This window comes from Physeter macrocephalus, chromosome 5 (genome assembly GCF_002837175.3).
Source record: "Physeter macrocephalus isolate SW-GA chromosome 5, ASM283717v5, whole genome shotgun sequence".
Taxonomy (NCBI): Eukaryota; Metazoa; Chordata; class Mammalia; order Artiodactyla; family Physeteridae; genus Physeter; species Physeter macrocephalus.
Window position 1 is genome coordinate 1,870,465 of NC_041218.1, and position 7,774 is coordinate 1,878,238.

The window sequence follows — 7,774 nt, forward strand, 5'->3', positions numbered from 1 at the left end:
GTCTATAGTTTTGCCTTTTCCCGAATTTCACAGAGTTGGAATCATACAGTATGTAGCCTTTTCAGATTGGCTTCTTTCACTAGCAATATGCATTTAAGTTTCCTTCATGTCTTTTTATAGCTTGATAGCTCATCTCTTTTTATTGCCAAGTAATATTCCATTGTTTGGATGTACCAAGTTTGTTTACCACTCACCTACTGAAGGACACCGTGGTAGCTTCCAGGTTTTGGCAATTGTGAATAAAGCTGTTGTAAACATTTGTGTGCAAGTTTTTGTGTAGACCTAGGTTTTCAACTCATTTGGATTGCTGGATTATATGAAGACTATGTTTAGCTTTGTAAGAAACTGCCAAATAGTCCTCCAAAGTGTACCTTTTGAATCCCCAGCAGCTCCACATCCTCATCAGTACTTGATATTGTAAGTTATGTGAATCTTAGCCATTTTAATAGGTGTGTGGTGGCGTCTCATTTTTGTTTTAATTTGCAGTTCTCTTATAACAGGTGATGTTGAGCATCTTTTAGTATTCCTATTTGCTATCTGTATATTTGACTTGGTCTATTCAGATTTTTTGTCCATTTAAAAAAATAGGTTACCTTCTTATTGTTGAGTGGTAAAAGTTCTTTGTATATTTTGAATATAAGTCCATAATTAGATAGGTGTTTTGCAAAGATTTCCCCCCAGTCTGTCTTGTCTTTTTCATTCCCTTAACAGTGCCTTTAACAGAGCAGAGTTTTAAATTTTAATGAAGTCCATCTTTAAAAATTTTTTCCTTTCACGGATTGTGCTTTTGGTGTTGATATTAAGAAGTCATTGCCAAAGCCAGGGTCACCTAGATTTTCTCACAGGTTATCGTCTAGAAATTTTATACTTTTGCATTTTACATTTAGGTGTATTATCCATTTGGAGTTAATTTTTGTGAAATATATAAGGTCTGTGTCTAGATTCCCTTTTTTTTTTTTCTGGGCTCTCTATTCTGTTCCATTTATCTGTCCATTCTTTCACCAGTGCCACATTGTCTTGATTACTGTAGCTTTATAATAAGTCTTTTAAGTTGGGAGGGGTAGTGTTTGAACTTTGTTCTCCTTTTTTAGTATCAGTGCAACTAAGCCCGTGCGCCACACCTACTGAGCCTGAGCTCTAGAGCCCACGTGCCACAACTACTGAAGCCCACGCGCGTAGAGACCGTGCTCCGCAACAAGAGAAGCCGCCGCAATGAGGAGCCCGCGCACCGCAACAAAGAGTAGCCCCCGCTCGCCGCAACTAGAGAAAAGCCTGCGCACAACAACGGAGACCCAACGGAGCCAAAAAAAAAAAAAAAAAAAAAAAAAAGCTGGTGGAAGAATTTGGAATTGGCCCTTTTAGTTTTTAGACAAGGGTATATCTTATGAAGACAAGAGTCCAAAATATATTGGGATGGGGAGGAACAGTAAACTGCTGGAGTAATCTAGGGAGTACTGCTGAGGGCCTGATCGTAAGATGAGAGACGAATTAATCCCAAATATGTATCTCAGGATCAACACCTACATTCAGTTAGTCCCGCAGAATGAGCTTCCTAAGGGGTGAGTGCAGAATGAGGAAAGAAAGCACAGTGGAAAGGAGTCTGTGAGATCCCCGAGACCCTTCAGCAGTGAGGTGACAGCTTCTACGGCAACACCATTCCCCTTCAATTCTGGCATCAAGAGGAGAATGAAGGAGTTTCCATCTAATATTTCATCACAACAGTCTAGGCTGAAGAAATGGTAGAAGGTATTTAAAATGCTGAAAGATCACTAACAGAATCTTCTGCTTTCAAAATGCCTGCAACCTGGCAGAGTATAGTTTGCATCATCTTAAAAATTGTTTAATAATCATAGCTAGCCATCTGCAGTCGACAATTTTATCTCAAGTGTCTACACTGTACGCCACTGGGCTTAACATCAAGAGCTTTTAAAAACTGTGCCTCTTGTAAGTCCTATAGTGTCGTTAAATTTCAGCATTAGAAACTATTTTCAACTATTTAGTCCAACTTCATTTTAAAAGGAGAAAACATATCCAGAGATTGCAGACTCCTCCAAAATTATATAATTAGTCTGTGGCAGCGGTAGGGTTAGAAACTTAATCCTTACCCAGTATTAAGAGCTAAAATTAATAGGAATATTTTTTCTTCGTAAATTCCATTGTTAACAATTAGTTAAAAGAAGTAGGGCTTGGTAAAAAGATACCACTGTGGTGGCAAAGTAATTAGTTACCGATTTGTCTAAGTGACTTTAAGCTAATTTATAAACATGCTAGTTAAAAACACAGGAACACCAGAGAAACAATTTTTAAAAGACAATTGGACACACTGTGTTGCCAGGTTTTATAACTTAGGAATTCCTTATTTTACATTTTTGATGAGACTCCACCCAGGTTGGCCAGAAGCACAGAAAGTTGTAAAATGACCGTCCTCCTGTCCCTGGGTATCCGTGGGACTGGTTCCAGAACCCGCCGGTTTTCACCAAAACCCCAGGATGCTCAAGTCCCAGAGTCAGCCTCCACCCGACCCCCGTCCTCCGCCAGGGAGAGTGTAGCACTGCGGTACATATTTACTGAAGAAAATCCGGGTACGGCCTGCAGGGGGGCCCCGAAGTTCACACTCTCGTTCAAGGGTCAACTGTATATGTTAACCGCGGACCCCCTTTCAGTAACGGGCTGGTTGTGGTTCTCAGACAGTGACCGTTCTAGGCCCTCCCAAGGGATGGCCACGGAGTAGGCGGGCTGCCCTGGGGACCCGAGGACCTTTGGGGCTGCACAGGACAGTCCCGGCCGCTCCCGCCTCCAGGGCGCCCCCTCCCCTGCCCTCCCCAACCTATCCCACCCCTCCTCCCTATTCCACCCGGGGCCGCACCTGCAGCGGAACAGACCCCGCCCTCTGCACACACACCGCGGCAGACGCCCTCCACCTCTGCGGCCCGCCGTTGCCTAGCAACCGCCGCCGCTCCGGTCACACGCCAGCGCGCATGCTCAACGGCCCAGTCCTGCCCCACGCTGAGCACCACTTTCCGGAAGCCCGCTGCAGCTCTGCCACACTGCGCATGCTCGCAGGTCCCGCCCTTCGTGCAGCCACACTGCGCATGCTCACCGGCTCTGCCCTGAGCACAGTACAGAAGCCTCTATCGCTTGGGCGGTGCTTTCACACCGCGCATGCTTATCTGCTGCGCGCCGCAGAGGGCCGCGCCGCGCATGTTCGCCGCCGCGCGCGCTCGCGCAAGTGTCGGGGGCGGAGTGTGGAGCGCGGGCGTGGACGCACGTGGGGCGCGTCCTCGAGTGCCCCGGCTCCGTGGTTTCCTTCGCTTAGCGCTTGACGGAGCTCCGGCGCCCGGAGCGCGCCCTCCTGCGGGTCCTGGAGCCTTGGCTGCCCCAGGCAGCCAGGCCGCTGGCCCTGCCTCGGGTGTAGCCTGGACACGGCTGGCCCACTTGCTTTCCCTTCTTTAAGCATCACATCCTGCACTGCTCGTTGTCCAGTGCCCGAAAACCATTGTTTCATATATTTGATTTTTTTAGTGGACGGAGGTAAGCTTAAATCCAGTCCCTAACGCTTCATCGTGGCCCAACGCAGAGGCCAATAGAAGTTTGTTGAGACAGTGACTCAGCTGTGCTATTTAAACTTTTATTGAAATGAAGTTCAGCTGAAAGTACAGAGAAAAAAATACAAAATGCAAATAGTCCTTTTTTTTTTTCACTTCTCTGCAAGTGAGGTCTAAAGAAGTTACCAAGTTGATTGGAAATAGGTCATTGATTGTTAAAGGCCTAAAAGTTAAAGTTTTTGATGTAACATTGGAGTAAATGATATACTGATGAAACAAGATAATCTGAAGCTTTATTGAAGATAATTTTTTTCCTAATGGAATTAAATTTTCTAAGATGGCCACTCCTGTTTGGAAGTTTGTTGAAACAGACTAAAAACAAGGTAAATTTTTTTTGATAAAGCCAAACTAAATTCATAATGAAGTTCATAATCTTTCACATAATATTTCAAACTTTTCCGACAAATATTGTAATCTTGATTTACATTCCAGTTGGTGATGGGTCTAGGAGACAAGTAAGGGTCACTAGTCCTGAGGACCTTTTGTTCTGTGACTCAGAGCACAGAGGAAAGAGTGGGAAAGCTTTGGATTCAGATAGGTAGATCTTACTTTTGGGTTCTTTGCATAAAGGGGACATTTCTTACTTCTCCCCTCAGCATCCATGAGCCCTTCTCCACCAATTGTCCTGGGGATGCTTCAGTCCTGGGATGGAACATATGCCCAGCTTCAGCTCATCAGAAAATCTCAGTGCCCTGGCCATAGTGACTTACAGTAAGTCCCCTACATATGAACGAGATCCATTCTGAGAGCGTGTTCATAAGTCCAGTTCGTAAGTCCAACAAAGTTAGCCTAGGTACTCAGCTAACACAATCGGCTATATAGTACTGTAATAGGTTTATAATACTTTTCACATAAAGAATACATAAAAAACAAAGAAAAAATGAAGAAAACGTTTTCAATCTTACAGTACAATACCTTGAGAAGTACAGTCGTACAGAACAACAGGTGGCACACGGGGGCTGGCATCGAGCAAACGGGCAAGAGGAGTTACCGGAGTGGGAGGAAGAGGTGGGCGATGGTAGAGCTGAAGGATCGTCAGCAACAGGAGACGGGGGGCAAGTCACAATTCCACTCACGCCTGACGTGGATGGCACAGGTTCTGGTTCCTTGCTGGATTCAATTCTATATACCCTCTTGAAAAAATGATCCAGTAATGTCTGGGTAGTAGCTCTCTTTTTCTCGTCATAGGTGACGCGGTAGCACTGGATTGCATTCCGAAGGGCTGCTGCAACCTTCGTGTGCCGTTCTACATTTGGGTCCTGTCCCTCAAAAACTGACAGTGCCTCCTCAAATAAAGAACATCCCCTTGCCATTGCCTGCGTCGTGAATCTCTTCTTAGCAGTACCAGCTACATCATCGCTGCTTTTATGCTTGCTTCCGGACATCCTGGGCTAGAAATAAAGGTACTGTACTACTCTACTCTATACAGTACTGTACGGTGAAGTACCCAAAAGCACAACCCCTTGTAGAGGATGCACGCATGTGACAATGTCCGCCAGACACGTGAAATACCTTACGTGATTGGACGTGTGAACGCACGTTCGCATCTCTGAAAGTTCGAAACTTGAAGGTTCGTATGTAGAGGACTTACTGTAATTGGAATGAGCATAGGACCTAGTGGGGCTAATCAGATGGACTCAGTATATTTGTGGCAGCTACTGGAAAATTCCTTTAATTCTTCCTACTGAATGTAGAAACAAGAAAAGACGTGAAACTGCAGCTGTGCTGGCTATCTTGTCATCACAAGGTGAGAGCCTGAAGCTGTTGGGGGCCATCGTGAACCTCCGAAGGAGGATTATACAGGAAGTGGCAGAGATTTGGACAGAGTCCAAGCCCTGGTGAGATAGTTTAAGCCCTGAAGGTAGCCCAACTCTGAGTCTTTCCACTTACCTGAGTGAATAAATTCCCTTTATGCTTCAGCCAGTTGAAGTCTGGTTTTCTGTTACTTGTAATGGGAAGAATTCAAATGACAAATAGGTATATTATTACCACCTTAAGGCTCTGGTGAGGTTAAGACGGCATACGTATGTGAACTGCTTAGTTCAGTGGCTGGTAATCTTTATATCCATTTTAAGGTATTTTTATTGAACTTAAACATCTAAGAAAAATTCCCATTTTAAAAATTCCTTCCCTCCATCCAAGTGTTTAAAATTTCAGGACAGTTTTACTACCTGCATGTTTTCTATCCGAAAGAAATGGGTCTTTCTTCTTAGCTACGCAGAATATTTTTCTGCAGGCATTTGCTTAAAAATTTAGTCTTGCAATTATTACTTTGTAATTCTTGACAGAAAGCATAGCTGACATGATTGTTATTTGAAGACGATGTTATGAGGACCATGTTCCTCCCCCCTCCTCCAGATAGAGTGTCTGTCCATCATCAGAATGTGACATTCTTGGATGGGAAGGGTTCAATAACTTGTATAACCCACCTTTCTCACTCCCCAAAGCATGCTGTCAGTGATCTGTAGTTATGCTTCTAGCGTTTTTCTTTGTTTGTTTCAAGATGGGCTTAAGAAATTGCCATATGTAGAGTGTGTTTGCATCCTCTGAAAACCCCCTGAGCACATTTTCCAAAGTACTGTCCAGTGCCCTTTATGTAAGCGCTCATGTTACCTGAAAACTGGGTTCACCTCTTGGTGGGTGTTGAGCCAAAAGACACAACCGAGCCAGAGATCGGGAGAAGAAAGGACTTATTACAGTAGGTCTCCTGCATACGAACGAGTTCCATTCCAAGAGCGGGTTCGTAAGTCCAATTTGTTTGTAAGTCCAACGAAGTTAGCCCAGGTACCCAACGTTTACAGATAATGCCAGACACGTGAACTAACGTAGGTGATTGGACATGTGAACGCACGTCTGCACCTTTGAAAGTTCGCAACTTGAAGTTTTCCATGGAGGGGACTTCCTGTACTTGCAGCAAGTAAGGAGAAGGCCGGGGATCTTTTCCGAAGGGTGTCTCCCCAGACAGCGAAGTTGGGAGGGTGCTTGCACATTCATGAGGGGGCTTGAGCAGAGGAGAATTCAGCACTGAATTGCGGCGAAGGTTGACAGAGTCCAAGCTTTAGTTTATCAAAGTCATGCTCTTTGAGCGTCAATATCATCATCCCATCCTGCACCTGGTGGGGGCCTTAATTTCTGCAGAACTCAATGACTGTATCAGATTGTTATGTACACCCCTTGAGGAGGAACTCGGACTCTGGTTTATGGCTGAACTATTGTTTCTTGACTGCTTTTCCTTTGGTCCTCGCTTCCCTTAAGATCGGTAATTACTGAGACCTGTTGAAAGGCAAGCATTGTGGCCAGGCTTAGATCACACAAGGGCTCAGGCCCAAAGTGGCTTCTCTTATGTCTAGAAAGCCATGCCTGTTCCCTTTCTCTGGGGTCCCCCTACCCTATTTGCTTACACTTGCATGATTAATATTTTTTAGAATTTCAGAAACATGAATTGGATGTTCTGGGGACGGTCTGAAGAGAAAGGAGCTGAGAGGAAATTAGATGCACGTGGAGAGGACAAGCTGGGTCTGGCTGCTTTGCTTAGTTGCACAGAGGACACAGGTGTGCCTGGAACGAGCACGCTGTGTTCTGTTCTCCACGGTGCTGAAGAAAGAAGCCTCCTGTGTGATGCTATAGTTTAGAGATCGAGGCATAAACATGGTGACAAGGAGGGTGATGGTGCCCACACATCTCAAAGGAGGGGCAGCCAGAGACAGGAAGGGCTGGCTATTTCATGGGAAGCATTTACGTGAGGGGGAAATCTTATACTATATTTTGTCTGTGTAGGAGCAACGCAGGTGTTACTGAGTCCAAGCTAATACTGCTCACTGCACAGCAGACGATGGATCCAGAGACAAGGTCTTGGGGCAAGGAATGGTGACTTTGTTCAGAAAGCCAGCAGACTGAGAAGACGGTGGACTAGCGTCCCAAGAACCATTGTACCCAAGTTAGCATTCAGACTTCTTTTTTGCTAAAAGAGGAGGGGTTGTTGTAGACTTCTTGGTGCCAGAATCCTTTGTTCACAGTGTTCCTTTAAACCTCGAGCGAGATAATTGTTATTTTCCGTTCTGACACTTTTTACCTCTTCATAAATGGAAAGTGTTACACCTTTAAAGGTCAAGCCTGGGAGGCAGAGCATTGAGAAAGGGCTGTTATGTACAATATATTTCAGGCTCTAG

At 45.0% G+C, this 7,774-nt stretch overlaps 1 long non-coding RNA gene across 1 annotated transcript; it reads left to right on the top strand.

Annotated features, from left to right (window-relative positions):
* The first annotated feature begins 3,891 nt into the window (after positions 1-3,891).
* On the top strand, positions 3,892-7,524 carry LOC129392115 (uncharacterized). The gene is made up of 3 exons (XR_008617292.1): positions 3,892-3,928; positions 4,794-5,008; positions 7,383-7,524. It is a non-coding gene; the product is annotated as an uncharacterized lncRNA (long non-coding RNA).
* The last annotated feature ends 250 nt before the right edge of the window (positions 7,525-7,774 follow it).